Source organism: Myodes glareolus, chromosome 2 (assembly GCF_982192425.1).
Source record: "Myodes glareolus chromosome 2, mMyoGla1.1, whole genome shotgun sequence".
NCBI lineage: Eukaryota > Metazoa > Chordata > Mammalia > Rodentia > Cricetidae > Myodes > Myodes glareolus.
In genome coordinates this window covers 98,444,018-98,462,644 of record NC_142027.1, presented here as the reverse complement: position 1 = coordinate 98,462,644, position 18,627 = coordinate 98,444,018, and the positions used below count along the sequence as shown (strand labels likewise).

Genomic DNA, 18,627 nt, shown 5'->3' with positions numbered 1-18,627 from the left:
TTTAAGACCCCTCAGAGTCCCTCAGGTGACTGCATCTGTTTTAAGGGTTTCTTTTTCCAGTCTTACCCATCATGGGAGCATGAATTTCATCATTCATATTTTGTCTTAGATTGAACGGAGGCAAAGGAAACTCACCCAGCTTTGACAGCCAGCCTCTGGTATAAGTTTAGGGAAGTGTGTGAAGTTTTACTCCCACTTTCTGCAGTGAGTTTAAAATCAGCTTGAAAACTGTAGGTAAACAAATTATGCCCTAAAGAACGCAAGCTCTGATAATTGCAATACTGTTAAGAAGAGAAGTAAATGCTGACCACGATTGAACGGCCTTTTTCATGTTCATAATCTCTTGATGTATTTTAGCCTATTCTAAGGCTTCATTAGAATCATGACAAATCCCCTTATGATGTGTATTAACTCTTTCCCATCCAATAGCACTTTCATTATACACAGAAGATGTAACACAAAATCTTTCATAATTATCATACTATTTCAACTGTACTCTGGTTTTTAGACTCTGAAGCTCATCTTCCAAAGATTGTACCATATCATACAAAATATTTAAGTTATGTTTCATTTTCCCATCCTTATCTCTTTGTGTCTCCAATATCACAGAAACATGGTTAGATAATTTATTAACGAACCCTGCATTTGAAATAGTCTGAGACAAAGCCACTAAAGCAACAGCAGTAGTAGTCAGCATAACAACAAGAACTGAAATCCTACTATAACTAATCCAGCAGCATGTTTCTTTCTACTTAAAGTTTTCTTGATTTTTTCAGTTACTTGTAATCCTTGGTCATTAACCCACGGATCATTTGCATGCACAGGCAACATTACAAAAGAAGGTTGTTTTAACTCTAATACATGGGTATGGTCATCCACTTGAGAAATAACAATTAGTCAAAATACAATCAGGACATAATACATTAAACAGAAAACCAATCATAGAGAGTTTTAAGAACATAAGGCATTTTTACACAAGCCAAGACAGTTCCTTTGAGGGGGCAAACAGGTTTTGAAGAACTGGATTGTCCCACCACTGTTCCCATGGCAGCAGCAAGTTTCCAAACACAAGCCTGTGAAAATTTCATACCGGAATAGCAAATTCCAGCAGATAGTCGTGGGTCCCAAGATTCTGCTGTTGACAAAGGGAAAAGGTCACAATAATCATCTTGAATTCAGTCAAGAATGTACTGTGATTTCCTTAAAATGATGTAGTTTAACAGGATAATGCTAATACATCATCTCCACAACAAACTTTGATTAGACTCTCACAACTCCTTTGTGCAAGAAGAAAAATCAATGAGGGGGGCGGTTGAAGGATCATTTACCCAATTACCTTGAGGAAGCAATAACTTGGTATAATACATACATGTTTATCATGTCTGATTATTAGTTTGGGAAACACTCCAAGACATCCTTCCAAAGCAATATTCTTTGCAAAACTTACAGGAATTCCTTTCCCATATCCAACAAGAGAAAATTTTCGAGCAATGAGGAACCCTTGTGTGGCAGGTTGATCTAAAAATATGTGTACTGCTGACTGTGGCCACAATTTCTTTTCCTTCCCAAACTGCAGGTTATAAACACAGGCCCAATGGGTCTCACTCTGGCTTTTCTGGATTATCAACAGCAACATGAGGATCAGTATATCTCTGTCCTGCACACTGCATGAAGGAGCTTCATTTCCACCATTGGCTGGATTGGTCCATGCGAGCTTTCAGCAAGTTCAATGTTCTTAGTTATTTGAAGTAAGTTGTTGTCAGCATCTGATGCTTGGATGAATTTGTAAGCCAAGTGGAAACCTGTTGAGACAGATACAAACTAGGAACAGAAGTTAAAATTTATGCACTCATTTGAAACTTGTAGACTCATTGTCTCAGTAATTGAAGAAAAGAAAGAGTCCCAAGACCAGGAAAGAGAAAAAAAAATACCACAATCCTTTTGACTTGTGAGAAGTAGATTCAAGTTTTATAATTCTCTCAATTTTCTGAAGTTTGTATAAATCTCCATTTTATAAAATAATAAAAGTTTTAAATATGTTAGCATTACCATTCTGTACTAAAATCCATATTGTAGAAAGGGCAGGATAACAGCTATCTGTAAAATAGCACAAACAGACTCAACTCCTTGAACCCTAGTAAAAGCTACAGATTTGGGTTAAACAGCATATAACCCTATATACAGAAGACAACCAAAAAAAAATTTTTAAACTTAAGCTTGTGACCCAAATAATAAGCAGTCATTCCTCTTTTAGCTTGCAGAACTCTATTAATGTTAAACTCTAAACTTTTTGAAATCCTAACATAATAATATTATGGAAAGTGAAATAAATCCTGTAATATTTTTATATACCTATTAAACCATTTTTATCCTTATAAATTGTATCTATATTTTTTAGAATATCTTCTCAGACCCATGTAATCCAAGCTTTTATGCCTTTAGATCTTTACAACCTGTATTGATGTCCTCAGGCCTTTATATTTTTTAGACCCTCAGAATTTACATATACTCATAAGCATTTTGTCCTATTTATAATCATTATAGGAGCAGTTAGACTGCAGTTTTCATTTACAGATCACAGATGTGATTTTGACAGTTTTTTTGTTTTGTTTTGACAGTTTTTGAGAAACATGTTTGGACTTCTCTATGAAAGTCTGAGTAACTAAGAAGCCTTGTCCTTTCACAGGAGGCCAATCATACAGAACCCTGTAACCCAGAGGGTTGCAATATCATTAATTATTAACTTGTATTTAGGTCCCGGTCCTACTTTCACCTTTAAAGAGCATAATCCTATTTATAACATAAATATTCTGAAGTGAAAAATTAGCAGCCTTTTTAATGGAGAAACCAACCAGAATTAGCACAACATGGTCAAATCTCATACATATTTTACAGTTTTCCTTTAAATTCAGCATTATTTATATCACCTCTGGACTTTTACAACTTTATATGTATCTTCAGGGAACTGGTCCAATAAAAATGCACAGGGAGCTAGAGACAGATGCTGCTTGCCTCCTCTCCTCTAGGATATCAAAGGTCAATAGACCAAAATAAGACAATAATGACATGGTGTGGGAAGTCCTTCTGTATATGTGTTGCTTTTATTAGTTAATAAAGAAGCTGCTTTCAGCCAATGGCTTAAAAGAATATAGCCAGGCTAAAAGAGATATACAAAGAGAAAGAAGGCAGAGTCAATGAGACACCATGTAGCCACCAGAGGAGAAAGACACAAGCCACTAACCTTGCCAGTAGGCCAAGAGCCTCACGGTAAAATATAAAATGATAGAAATGGGTTAATTTAAGATGTAAGAGCAGAGCTAGCTAGAAATACACTTAAGCTATTGGCCAAACAGTCTTGTAATTAATATAGTGTCAGTGTGATTATTTTAGGAGTCCAGGCGGTGAGGAAACAAACAAGCAGCCCCCACACACACAATTTGCCATTTGTTTTGGAGGCTGCTCACCCATTCCTGGCTGCCCACATGCAAATAATCACACAGAAAATGTATTAATTAAATCACTGCTTGGCCTATTAGCTCAAGCTTCTTATTGTTTAGCTCTTACATTTTAAATTAACCCATTTCTATTAATCTATGTATCACCATGTGGCTGTGGCTTACCAGCAAGGTTCCAGCATGTCTGTCTCCTCCAGCAGCTTCATGGCTTCTCACTGACTCTGCCTTTTTTCTCTATTGTAACATGAAGGCCTGCTAGTTAGGGTTTCTGTCCTGCCTGGTACCCCACAACCAGCAATCCAAAGAAAAATCACACAGAGGTCTGCATTAACGGCAAATCAATCCCACACCAGTTATGCTTTAAGGGGTTATTTATTTTGGGGGGTAAAACTTACATACACCATAAACCGTCAGGAAGGGAGCCTAGTCGCTGGAGCAGGAGCCGGGAGCAGGAGCCGGGACCAAGCTCCGGAACCAAGAGGCCCGAGCCGAGATCTGTGGCTCTTTTTAAAAGAGAAATATACCATGCCCCAGTGGGCTGGTATTTCAGCGGCTATTGGCTGATGGAGCGGAAGGCCCTCCCACAGCACCGTGGGCTCGTGCTTCAGCGACTATTGGCTGAAGCAGCGGAAGATACTCACGTAGCACCTCCCCCTTTTGTTTAAGTAAGAGAGTTCTAAGCCTACTACGAAATTATATACAGTAAGTACAAACCTACACAATTATATACAATAAGCACAAATATCCTATTCTAACTAGCTAAAGTCTTGTATAATAAATAACTTGGCCAAGTCATGAGAGGAAAGTAGTTACATTTATCTAGTCTTCAACCCCATAGAAGATCCGAGAAGGGAAATAATGTTACCTGAGTAATTAGGAAGTGCAATCAAAGAACTTCCAAAACATGCAACAAATCACAGAGACAACTGGCTACCTGGGCAATCACCAAAGACCTGTTTGCAGCGTTGAAGCAACCAACTTTGACTAAGGCCTAGAATAACTGACAGATTACTTTTAACAGGCAAGAGATTTCTCAAAACCATCTTACCCTGTCTTGGCAAGATTTAACAGTTCTGTTTATCCATTTCCGGATTTTATCCATTTCCAGATTTTAACAGGCAAGAGATTTTTCAAAACCGTCTTACCCTGTCTTGGTAAGATTTGACAGTTCTGTTTATCCATTTCTGGATACCGTGTATTTGTCAGTAGTTGAGGTATGGGCAGTTCCTTACCCAGAGGCCAGTTTTGTCAAGAAGACAAGCTCCAAGTGGAGTGTCTTTGGTGCTCAACAATCTCTCGGGAATAGGTCGGTGTTGCCAGGAGTGATTGTGTCTCACTACACAGAACTCTAAGATTAAATTAAATGCCATTTTCTACAGCTCTTCGAAGAGGTTGAAGACTATTTATATATAATCTCTATGTACTTTAGAACCTGATTAGTCTAACAATAAATATGACAGACATAGATGACTATTGATCTACAATTCTTAACATGTATCTAACTTAAAGACTAAGAGAATAAACAACTGTGCAATAAATGAGGACAATGACCTCCAAATGTAAACAATAAATATCAATACATAAACAATATATGAGTATCTTAATCAGAGGTAGAAATGTACACTGCAATATGGTATACATATATCAATACATAAAAAATGTTTTAAACAGGTAGAAGCATGCATACATACAATATTCAATATATGCCGATGTAATTATCTATAAACAATAACTCACAAGTACCATTATTATCTATCCAATTATCCCCCCTTTTTTTTCCAAAAGATCCCCGAGCTTATAAAATTCCTTTCCCAACTCTCAACTGTATACTAATTATAATCAATCCCTAAATATTGTTCCTAAACCTGAGGACAAACTTTGCTGAGAGAGGGGACATCATCCTCTAGAATTACTTCCAGCTGTCATGGGGATATGGTTCTTTCTGGAGGATCCTGTGAAACTAAAATGATGGTTAAATTTCAAGGTCAATGTCTTTTAAAATTGAAAACAGTCTCTGAGTATTTTGTGGAGGTCTGGCCAGAATGTTGAACAAGATGTGCACCATTTCAGCTAACCAAGTTGGAATCATCTATGCAGCTGATAACCGAAACAGGACTTGTAGTAGCACTATCAGTATCATGACGTCATATCAACCAAGTGGAGTTGTTGTTTTCTTGTTATGGGGGTCCCATCTTCTTCCTGGAAACTTCAAATGTCAGTGCAGAAAGAACTCATTGTTCATTGTGGAAAACTTCAACATTAATTATATAGACATATACAAACATATTCAATGAAAGATATGATAGACATATTCAATGAAAAGTATGATAGATATGAAGAAAAGCAAAGATGTTTTCTAAACTCATATTTCTTTCTGTCTCATATCATGGCTCTTGACATAAGACAGAAACTCCAGAAACTCTGGGTTTTTCTCCTAACAACAGGCTTGGAATTAGAGAGGGACCGAGCCAAGAGTCCAACTCCAAAACCAGCTCTATAAATTCAAAAATATGATTTAGTATATTCCAGAGCTTCATACTCACAGAACCTATTCAGTTTTCTTGATAATCCATATTGGGTAGTTAGTTTTCCATCTGTCAGTATTCAAACATCCAGGGTCCTTTGAATTTTTCAAAGACGAGCATTTCCCTGTGGAGACAAGAACAGAACCCTACCCCCATTTTATGTTTTTCTTACCACCTGTATGGTCATCATCATTGTAGATGCTGTCATTTCTCCGTTCCAAGAGGTTTCTTCTCTTCAGATCTAACCTTTATTAATTTTGATGGTATCCACAATTTTTCTTCTCCTGTGGAAACAAGAGCAAAACCCCTTCCCCAACACAGCACATCTCCTGGCTTCCACTGTGAGGTCAGCACATCCTTGAAATAAATTGGTTGATTTAATTCAGAAGACTTTTCCAATATCCAATGTCTTTCTGCAGCCGTTGTCCCCTTCTCATTAGCATTGAGAAAATTCAAGGTTAATAAAGCATTATGTAACCTATTCCTGGGGGTATTTTCCACCCCTTTCTGTTTGTTCAACATATCTTTTATAGTTCGATTTGATCTTTCTATAACTGCTTGACCTGTAGGATTGTATGGTATACCTGTAACATGCTTAATATTATAATAAGCAAAAAATCGTGTCATTTTCCTAGAAACATAAGCTGAACCATTATCTATCTTTATCTGTGTAGGTATACCCATGATGGCCATAACTTCTAATAAATGAGTGATTACTGAATCAGCTTTTTCTGAGCTTAAAGCAGTTGCCCATTGGAAACCTGAGTACGTGTCAATGGTGTGATGTACATATTTTAATTTGCCAAATTCTGGAAAATGAAACACATCCATCTGCCAAATTTCATTCCTTTTAATACCCTTTGGATTTGTCCCTGCAGGCAATGGTGTTTGGTTATAAAAAGAGCAAGTAGGGCATTTCTTTACAATCTCCTTAGCTTGTTGCCATGTAATAGAAAACTCTTTTTTCAAGCCTTTGCTATTGACATGATGTTTTTTGTGAAATTCAGATGCCTGCAGCACACTACCAATCAATAATTGATCAATATCTGCATTACCTTGTGCTAGAGGACCTGGCAAACCCGTATGGGATCGGATATGTGTTATATACATATGGCAGAGCCTGTTTCTGATCATGTCTTGTACCTGGATAAACAATGAGGTCAGTTCTGTATCATCAGGTATAAATTCAGCAGTTTCAATATGCAAAATAACTCTTTCTGCATATTGTGAGTCAGTAATTGTATTAAGAGGTTCTTTAAAATCCCTAAACACTATAAGGATGGCATATAATTCTGCCTTCTGGACAGAATCATAAGGACTTTGTTCCACTTTACTCAATTCTTCTGATTTGTAATCTGCTTTCCCTGATTTATTAGCATCGGTATAAAATGTACGGGCTCCGGTTATTGGAGCATCACGGACAATGCGAGGGAGGATCCAAGAAGTTCTCTTTATAAAGTTAAGTCTCTTGCTTTTTGGGTAATTGTTATTGATTTCTCCCAAAAAAAATTAGCACAAGCTCTTTGCCATGGTTCATTGTCTTCCCACAACTTTTTTATCTCATCAGCAGTGAAAGGCACAATAATTTCTGCTAGGTCTATACCTGCTAATTGACGAAGTCTCAATTTTCCTTTTATAATCAATTCAGAGACTTTTTCCACATAAGTTTTTAATTTTTTACTTGGTTTGTGTGATAAAAAGATCCATTCTAAAATAGTATCTTCCCTCTGCATTAAAATTCCCGTAGGAGAAATTCTGGAAGGCAATATGACTAGAATGCAACTAAGATTTGGATCCACCCTATCTACATGTGACTCCTGTAATTTTTCCTCATCCATCGTCAGTTCCTTTTCTGCTTCAGCTGTTAACTCTCTGGGACTATTCAAATCTTTGTCACCATCTAAGGTTTTGTTTAAATGAATTATTAGATCAGGTGTTATCCCAACAGCTGGTCGTAGACTGGAAATGTCTCCTAATAATCTTTGAAAGTTGTTAAGAGTTCGTAACCAGTCTCTCCTGATTTGTGCCTTTTGAGTCTTAATTCTTTGTAAACCTATTTTATAACCTAAATAATTAACAGAATCTCCTCTCTGAATTTTTTCAGGAGCAATTTGCAATCCCCATTTAGGTAATACTAGTTTTACTTCTTCAAACAGCCTTTCTAAGGTGTCTTTGTTTTGATCAGATATCAGGATATCATCCATATAGTGGTATATTATGGACTTAGGAAATTGTTTGCATATAATTTTCAATGGTTGGCTTACAAAATATTGGCACAGGGTGGGAGAGTTTAACATTCCCTGTGGGAGGATGGTCCACTGGTACCTCCTTGCAGGCTGAGAGTTATTATAGGTAGGCACTGTGAAGGCAAACTTTTCTCTATCTTTTTCTTGTAATGGTATAGTGACGAAACAATCTTTCAGATCAATAACTATAAGAGGCCATCCCTTTGGTAACAGGGAGGGCAGAGGAATTCCAGATTGCAGGGGGCCCATAGGTTGAATAACATTGTTGATAGCTCTAAGATCTGTCACCATTCTCCATTTACCAGATTTTTTCTTAACCACAAATACAGGAGAGTTCCAAGGGCTGGTAGATTCTTCTATATGTCCAGCATCTAATTGCTCTTGTACCAGCTGTTCTAAAGCCTGTAACTTTTCCTCAGCTAAAGGCCACTGTTTAGTCCATATTGGTTTCTCAGTCAACCATTGTAGAGGCATGGCTGTTGGTACCTCTGAAGGGCCATCAATTGTGTTGTGTTCTTGTATAGCTCTAATGGCTGGTGTCCGCCATCTGTAATATCTTGTAATATTGTCCTTAGAAATATAGGCTCTAGAAGCAGCAGGAATGTTAATTTGGGTATTCCATTGCTGCAATAGGTCACGGCCCCATAAATTCACTGCAATATTTGCTACATATGGCCTTAGTTTTCCTATTTGTCCATCTGGACCTATACAATTGACCCATCTCGTGCTTTGTCTTACTCGAGATAGGGTTCCAATTCCTAAGAACTGAATATCTACCTCCTGAAGAGGCCAATGCGGATGCCAAGATTCTGGAGTAATGATACTTACATCCTCACCTGTGTCCAGTAAGCCAGTAATAAATTTGCTATTTACACACACTCTTAGCTGTGGTCTTTGTTCATTTATAGAAGTCTGCCAGAATATTCGTTTACTTTGTCCTCTTAGATTTCTTGATTCATTCACCACATTTAACTCATCCTTCAGGCCGTTATTGCTTTTAGCAGCAGGCATGGGGCATTCTAATTTCCCTGAAGAGGCATGTTCTCTGCAGTGATCGGAAATGACTGGACCACATTTGCCATGGGGGCCTTCGAGAGGCCCCCTATTGAGTTTCCCGATGGCAACGGGTTGCCCTGTTTATCTCTTGTTGACCTACACCCATTCGTCCAATGCCTGCCCTTTCCACATCTCCTACATAAACCTGAAGGCTGAGTCCTCCTATTCCTGTTATTCCTAGAAGAGGCATTATTCCTGGAATTCCATTGTCTACAGTCCCTTTTCATTTTGCCACAATGAAAGCATTTTGTAATCTGATGTCTCCTTTTACCTTTGGAAATTGCTTCTTGCACCCATGTTTCATTGCCATAATCAAATGCATCAACATTCATTGTATGTAAAACCCATTCATCCAAAGGCGCTGATCTGAGCTTTAAAGGCCCCAGGATCCTTTTGCATTCTACATTGGCATTCTCATAAGCCAAAGACTCAATTACTATATTTCTTGCTTCTGGATCAGGTATCCCTATTTGTATAGCCTTAGTTAGTCTTTGTAAAAAGTCACTAAAGGGTTCTCTCTGACCCTGTTTGACCCTGATATACGATTCTACTCTCTGACCTGAGTCTTGAACCCTGTCCCAGGCCCTTAGAGCTGCTGTAGCACATATGGATAAAATGTTTTCAACATAAAGAGCTTGTTCCTGAGGATCAGAGTAAAGTCCTTCCCCTAGAATTTGATCTAGAGAAACCTCAATTCCTTTCGCTGATTCTTGTTGTTGTAAAAGTCTGGCCTCTTGTTTGAATAGGCATTTGAAATGCCATAAAGGTCTGTTCTCTAGCACAGCTGACATGAGCTGGTTCCAATCTTGAGGGGTGGCCCTGCTGCTCAGAACCCAGGATTTTAACATCTCCCTAACAAAGGATGAATGTAGTCCATAATTCACAATTGCTTGTTTAAATTCTTTCAGATCATTCATACGCATAGGCTCCCATGTATGTTCTTTAATGACCTTAGGGTTTTTGGAGCCGGTTATCTTTTCTGATGCTATTACTGGAAAGGCCGGTATAACTCTATGTAGACTGAGAGTTTTTTGAGGTGAATGTTGCCTTTCTACCTTTTGCTCCTGTTCATCAGAGTCTATGATTTCCTCAATCTTATTAAATCTGCTCACCATTGCCTTCTGTAAGTCCTGAATCTCCTGTCCAGTATTATGCTCCAAAGCCTTCATTAACGATTCGAAGGCATGGAGCTTGTCTGTCAGAGACACCATTTCCTCCTTGGACACAATCCTCATGGCATGTACTGTGCCTTCTTGTATGGAAATCCTGTCAATTAATCTATCATACCCTTTTGATAAAGTCCGATTTTCACATTCAATGGTTATAATCCTCTCAGCTAATGTTTCAGCACTTACAGTCATGGACTGGAGATTACGAGTCATTTTGGTTGTCCCCTCCTCCAGAGCAGTGAAGCTCCCTTCTAAAGAAGCAATATCAGACTGTACCTTCTTGATATTTTGGTCAGTCGACCGAGTCATATCAGACAAAGATCTAGTCTCCTCCTTGAGAACTCCAAACTCTTTTTTGAGGAGGTTGGTATCAGTCTGAATTGTTCTTAAGATTTTAATCTCCACCCTCAGCATTGTAGATTCAGTCTGTAAGGACTGTATCTTTCTTATAAAATAGCCAAACACCAGAAAAGCGACAGATCCCAGGAATAACAAAGTAAGAGGAATATCAGAGACATCCTTCAGAATATCCTCCATAGCGCAATTAAAAAAACCATTGAACTTTTGGATAGTAATATTTTCTGACATTTTCAATCAAAAGAAATTGTACTTGTATGTATGTATTTATTTTCAACCGAAAAGAAAAATCTTACCTGTAATGACCGTTGCCTGCCAGTAGGAGGTGGGGCACACCTGAATCCACGTGGCAATGGTGTCGAATCAGGAAGTAAACTCTAGAATATATACACTCAAATCCAGAAGTTAAATTCACAGATCACAAAAGGTCAGAGAGTTTCTAGTGGCCAATAAACAAGGCAGCCTGGCCTACCCTGGCCGGGCTCTCCTGCCCTGCCGCTCTGTTCAACCCGATGCAGAGGGTCGTGACACAGCCACTGCACTGTTGCTAAAGAGGCCTAGTGCTTTGGGCCCCGTGTCCCTGTGCTGGGATTAAGGGTCAAGCTGCTTGCAGCACTCCCAATCAGTTATGGCGGATGGCAGGGGTTTCAAACAGCTTGCTGGAACTTCAATGGGAGCTTGCGCTGTGAGCTCTTTGACTCACGTTGCAAGGAAAAATTTAAAAATTCGTGCAGAACAGGGCAAAGTAGGTCGGCAGAAACTGTCCAGACCTGTGTATCCTGGAAGGCGTGGAGGTTATGGCTGAGGGAGGGCTCATGCCAAGCCCAGCTGGCCAAGCCCAGCTGGCAGCAGGTAGCCAAGCCAGAGGCCGAGCTGGGGGTGAGGGGGTGGGGTGGTGGGTGGTAGGGTGGTTCTTAAACCAAATGCTGGGCACCAAATAATGGCGAATCAATCCCACACCAGTTATGCTTTAAGGGGTTATTTATTTTGGGGGGTAAAACTTACATACACCATAAACCGTCAGGAAGGGAGCCTAGTCGCTGGAGCAGGAGCCGGGAGCAGGAGCTGGGACCAAGCGCTGGAACCAAGAGGCCCGAGCCGAGATCTGTGACTCTTTTCAAAAGAGAAATATACCACGCCCCAGTGGGCTGGTATTTCAGCGGCTATTGGCTAACGAAGCGGAAGGCCCTCCCACAGCACCGTGGGCTCGTGCTTCAGTGACTATTGGCTGAAGCAGCGGAAGATACTCCCGCAGCACTGCATAAGTTATAAAACTGATTGGCCCATTAGCTTAGGCTACTTATTAGCTCTTGTAGCTTATATTAACCCATTATTCTTATCTAAGTTAGCCACATGGCTCGGTACCTTTCTCAGCAGGGCAGCTCACATCTTGCTTCTTTGGTGGTCTGGGAAGAAAAGCAGAGGAAGCTTCCTGTTTCCCAGAATACTCCTGTTCTCATCGCCCTGCCTCTACTTCCTGTCTGGTTGACCCATGTATACTTACTGCCTGGCTAATCAGTGTTTATTTAAAACATGATTGACAGAATACAGACAATTTTCCCGCACCACTTCCCCCTCTAAAAAAAAAAAAAAAAAAAAGGAAAATATCCATAGTACATTTGTTGGAAATGTGGGCATAGTATTCCAGGCTACTTCTGGCTGGTTGGGGTTGTTGATAATCTTATGGGGACCTAAAGAAAATTTAGAATTATCATCAAGTCCTGACTGGAGTATCCTGTGAGTCTTGATCATCTCAGGCAGCAGTCTTGAATCTGTTCTGGATGTGGAACTTAGACATCTGGGCCATCTATTCTTGTCGGAGATTTCTCAGGTGGTCTTCCTTGATCAAAGCTGATTTTTCTTAACTCTGAATAAATCCAGAGCCTCTCATTTTCTATGGAAACAAAAGCAAAATCTCTTCTCCAAAGTAACATACCTTTTGACTTCAATTTTGAAGTCAAGGTATTTTCAAAATACCTATCTTGGATTAATTCTATAGCGTTTATAAGCAAATATCTTTTGGCAGCTGTTGCTCCTTCCTCAGCATTCAAACAATTTAAAGAGAGCATAATAGCATATAGTATCAAGATTCTCTGTGTATTTTCCATCTTTACGTGGCTTTATTTTAACCTCTATTTCTTTTATTTTTACTTTTAACTTTTGGCTTTTTGAAACAGGTTCTCTGTGTATCTTTGTCCTGGAACTCCCTCTGTAAACCAGGCTATCCTTGAACTCACAGAGATCGGTCTGTCTCTGCCTCCCATGCAAATCCTACCTGCGTGCGCCACCACAACCAGCTACTCTCCTCTCTTTCTTTTTTTTTTTTTTACTTTGAGAACTTTAACCTTTAGCCTGTATATATTTTTAACACACTGTAAACAATTTAGAGGTTTTCTTCCTCTCTGAATCTCTCTTTACTGTATATCTCTTTTTCTGACCACGTGGGTCTTTAATTTGCTAAGGAATATGGATAAGATTAAAGCTGTGGCTTTGAAGACTAGATCCAGCCCATTCCTTAGCTTTATGAAATTCCACCCTCATGGTGGAGGTACCAGTTGTAGCCACATTTTTTGCCACAACTCTATGGCGTTTCAAGGTCCTTGCCAGGAAGCAAACTGCAACAGTGTGTCCATAAACAACATTCAAAAGCTCCATAGTCAGGACCGCCTGCTTGAAAGAGTCAGAGTTTTCTCTGGCAGGATGGCCCAGAGAGCTGGCATTTTAAAACAGCGCAGCTGTTTTCCTGCTATGGCTAAAAACCAAAATGCTTTATTCTAGTCTTTCCCAAGCTTTCTCTGGCTTTCTGTGGATACAGTTATCCACGTGGGCACCATTTTGTAACATGAGGGTCCTGCTAGGTCCTCTAGCACAAGGTAATGCAGAAATTGATCAATTATTGATTAGAAGTGTGTTGTAGGCCTCAGAATTTCATAAAAAGCATGACATTGATAGCAAAGGTTTAAAGAAAAAGTTGTCCATTATATGGCAACAAGCTAAGGAGATTGTAAAAAGATGTCCTACTTGCTCTTTATATAACCAAACACCACTACCTGCAGGGACTAACCTGAAAGGTACTTAAAGGAATGAAATCTGGCAGATGGATGTGTTCCACTTTGTAGAATTTGGAAAATTAAAATATGTACATCACACCATTGACACTTATTCAGGCTTTCAGTGGGCAACTGCTTTAAGCTCAGAAAAAGCTGACTCAGTAATCACATATTGATTAGAAGTTATGGCCATCATGGGTATACCTGCACAAATAAAAACAGATAATGGTCCAGCTTATGTCTCTAGGAAAATGAAACAGTTTTTTGCTTATTATAATATTAAGCATGTTACAGGTATACCATACAATCCTACAGGTCAAGCAGTCATAGAAAGATCAAATCGAACTATAAAGGATATGTTAAATAAACAGAAAGGGGTGGAAAATGAAAATGCCCCCAGAGATAGATTACATAATGCCTTATTAACCTTGAATTTTCTTAACGCTAATGAGAAAGGAACAACAGTGGCAGAAAGACACTGGATAATGGAAAAGTCTGCTGAACTAAATCAACCAGTTTATTTCAAGGATGTGCTGACCTCTCAGTGGAAGCCAGGAGATGTGCTATGTTGGGGAAGCGGTTTTGCTCTTGTTTTCTCGAGAAAAGAAAAATTGTGGATATCATCAAAATGAATAAAGGTTCGATTTGAAGAGAAGAAACCTCTTGGATAGGAGAAATGACAGCTCATCCACAATGATGATAATCATACAGGTAGTAAGAAAAACATATAGAATGGGGGCAGGGTTCTGTTCTTATCTCCACAGGAAAACACTCATCTTTGAAAAAATTCAAGGGACCCTGGATGTTTGAATATTGACAGATGGAAATATAACTACCCAGGGAGTATTAAGAAAATTGAATAGGTTCTGTAAGTATAAATATTTAAGACATACTAAATTATATCTTTAAATTTATAGAGCTGGTTTTGGAGTTGGACTCTGGCTCAGTCCCTCTCTAATTCCAAGCCTGTTGTTAGGAGAAAAACCCAGAGTTTCTGGAGTTTCTGTCTCATGTCAAGAGCCACGATATGGGACAGAAGGAAATATGAGTTTAGAAAACATCTTTTTCTTCATATCTATCAAACTTTTCATTGAATATATCTATCAAACCTTTCATTGAATATATGTGTGTCTGTATATGTCTATATAATTGTTTAAGTTTTCCACAATGAACAATGAGTTTTTCCTACAGTGGCATTTGAAGTTTTCAGGAAGAAGATGGGGGCCCCCATAACAACAACTCCACTCGGTTGATATGATGTCATGATACTGATAGTGCTACTACAAGTCCTGTTTTGGGTATCAGCTGCACAGACGGTTCCAACTTGGTTAGCCAAAATGGTGCACATCTTCTACAACATTCTGGCCAGACCTCCACAAAATACTCAGAGACTATTTGCAATTTTAAAAGACATTGATTTTGAAATTTAACCATCATTTTAATTTCACAGGATCCTCCAGAAAGAACGTCGCCTATGACAGCTGGAAGTAATTCTAGAGGAAGACATCCCCTCTCCCAGCAAAGTTTGTCCTCGGGTTTAGGGACATTATTTAGGGGTTGATTATAATTAGTATATGGTTAAGGGTTGGGGGCAGAATTTTATAAGCTCAGGGATCTTTTTGAAAAAAAAAAAAGGAAAATTGGATAATGGGATAATAGATTGGTATTTGTGAGTTACTGTTTATAGATAATTACATTGGCATAGATTTTTGTATATGGATACAAAGTTAAATTATATTGAATATTGTATGCATGCATGCTTCTACCTCTGTTTAAAACATTTTTATGTATTGATATATATTGTATTAATATATATTTACCATATTGCAGTATACATTTCTACCTCTGATTAAGATACTTATATATTGTTTATGGATTGATATACATTGTTTACATTTGGAGGTCATTGTCCTCATTTATTGCACAGTTGTTTATTCTCTTAGTCTTTAAGTTAGATAGGTATTAAGACTTGTAGATTGATAGTCATCTATGTCTGTCATATTTATACTTAGACTAATCAGGTTCTTTAGATACATAGAGATTATATTCTGTATAAATAATCTTCAACCTTTTCAAAAGCTATAGAAAATGGTATTTAATTTAATCTTAGAGTTCTGTGGTAGTGAGACACAATCACTCCTGGCAACACCAATCTATTCCCAAGAGATTGTTGAGCACCAAAGACACTCCACTTGGAGTTTGTCTTCTTGGCAAAACTGGCCTCTGGGCAAGGAACTGCCCATACCTCAACTACTGACAAAATGCGTAGTATCCGGAAATGGATGAGCAGAGCTGTCAAATCTTACCAAGACAGGGTAAGATGATTTTGAAAAACCTTTTGCCTTTAAAAAATAATCTGTCAGTTATTCTAGGCCTTAGTCAAAGTTGGTTGTTTCAACACTGCAAGCATGACTTTGGGTGATTTCCCAGATAGCCGGTTGTCTCTGTGATTTGTTGCATGTTTTGGAAGTTGTTTGATTGCACTTCCTAATTATTCAGGTAACATTATTTCCCTTCTCAGATCTTCGATGGGGTTGAAGACTAGATAATTGTAGCTACTTTTCTCTCATGACTTGGCCAAGTTATTTATTATACAAGACTTAAGCTAGTTAGGATAGGATATTTGTTCTTATTGTATACAATTTTGTAGTAGGTTTACAACTCTCTTACTTAAACAAAAGGGGGAGGTGCTGCAGGAGCACCTTCTGTTCCTTCAGCCAATAGCCGCTGAAATACCAGCCCACTGGGGCATGGTCTATTTTTCTTTAAAAAAGAGTGGCAGCCCTCTGCTGGCTCTCTTGGTTCCGGCTCTTGCTCCAACTAGACTCCTTTCCTGACTGACGGTGTTCTGTAAGTTACCCCTAAAATAAATACCCCTTTGAATCCAAACTGGTGTGGGATTGTTTCGTGCATTAGGTACTGGTACCACTTAAGTTTTTCAGTGGTAAGTTTAAGTTTAAGTTTTATGTGTTTATGAACACATAAAACAGAACAGCAATATAGTAACACACAAAACACAGACTCATTCATTTACACCTTTTAAATCTCTAGACTCACGGCCCCTTCTGCAGGGAACCAGGGGCATACACCCTTTACACATTTCAAAAACTAAACAATTTCTGTTGCCCGTCTTTAGTACCCCTAACCTTTAAAATATCTATAATTAAATGTACAAATTTTAAAAGTTTACACAGTTTTTGATGTCCTACGTTGGCACCTCTGACTTTTAAAATATCTTTAATTTAATGTATAAATAACCGTTTACTATTTTCTTGGCCCATAATTATATTAACATTTAAACTCGTTACTTTTTATTTATTTTTAGACTGTGCAACTGACACATTTGCATTGCTCATTTACTTACCTTTATATTTACAACACGTGGCTCCCAGAGAAGCTCACAGCAGATCCACTTTAAAGAGTGTACTCTTTCAACCCATGAGGTCCATCGTGAAAACCCACCGTGTCCAGCCTCACATTAGGTGCACATGTTGGAGCCTGTTCCAACAAAGTCGCATAGGGTACCTGGAAGGGGGCATGAGGTTGAGGAAATGGCAGACTGTAAAAAACTGAGACAGAAAACAGTATAGATCCAGAAGGACTGGAGGTGAATACCAACCCGTCCCAAGTTTATTTCAGAGTCTGCTTATATACAAAAGCAGAACAAAGCACAGCACAGTCCGTCGGTATCTAACCACAAGACCATTGAGTAAGCACTTTCAGTTTCTGTCTCAATGTTTCTGAGGTCTGGCATCAGCAGAATTCTTTCTACTGGAGAGTGTGGTTTTTTCTCATGGGCAAAAATACTCTTTTCCATGGGTTTAATCAGAACTGTCTCACAGCCCCCAAGGACGCAGGCAGAGCAGGCAAGCTTGAACTCAAATGACTTCTTTAAGTCAGAATTGACTCCAAATGGAAACTGAGTCACACGTGGACTCCCACGTTTAGGATAGATTACTTCAAGGTCTCTCACTCTCTGCACATTTTCTAGTGTGGATCTCTGCATTTGTTCTCATCTTCTACAGAAGGAAGCTTCTCTGATGATGGCTGAGTGAGACATGGATCTATGGTTATAGCAGAATGTCATTAAAAGCCATTCTACTGCAACATTCCTTAGATAAAAATAGCATTTGGTTTTCCCCTAGGTCCATGACCTTTCTAGTTTCCGGTTATTGGCACCCTAACAGTATCAGGGATGTTTTTCATCTCATGGAGGGGGCCTTAAATAAAATCAGATAGTGGTTGGTTACTTCCAAAACATTTGTACCACCAGTGTATCATGCTGGCAGGTCATCATTCTAGATCAAAGGTTTTGCATCAGAGTCGGTATTTACCTTTCTCTTCTTGTAGCATACCGAGTACCTACCAGTACCACGAACACTAGTAAAAATGGATGGAGGCTCTAGTTAGCTACCAGCTCAACTTCCCCATACTCAATGAGATATATAGGTGTTTTCTTCAGCAGTAGAACCTTACCATCAATTTGTGGAGACCAACCAATAGCTCTGGCAATAACCTGGGTTGTGTGGCAGTTTCGATGTGGCCCCACTGGCCAACAACTTAATTATTCTTAATCCATTCCTGGCACTGGAGGTTTCACTTGGTGGCAAGAGACATCTAGTTAGGGCTTTGTCTTCTCCATTACTCGGTAATTCCATTTAAATTTCTTCCATGTATTTAAGAAGTTTCTATTATAGTAGATTCCCATATGACTCCTCAAACATTCTTTAGTGTTAGCTATCCCTCCCAATATTCCTTCTCTTACCATC

At 38.8% G+C, this 18,627-nt stretch overlaps 1 long non-coding RNA gene across 1 annotated transcript; it reads right to left on the bottom strand.

Annotated features, from left to right (window-relative positions):
* Nucleotides 1–603: 603 nt before the first annotated feature.
* On the bottom strand, nt 604–17,481 carry LOC146895513 (uncharacterized). Its single transcript, XR_015000086.2, has 2 exons — nt 17,223–17,481; nt 604–1,802 (listed from the first exon to the last, which is right to left on the bottom strand). It is a non-coding gene; the product is annotated as an uncharacterized LOC146895513 (long non-coding RNA).
* Between the last annotated feature and the right edge of the window lie 1,146 nt (nt 17,482–18,627).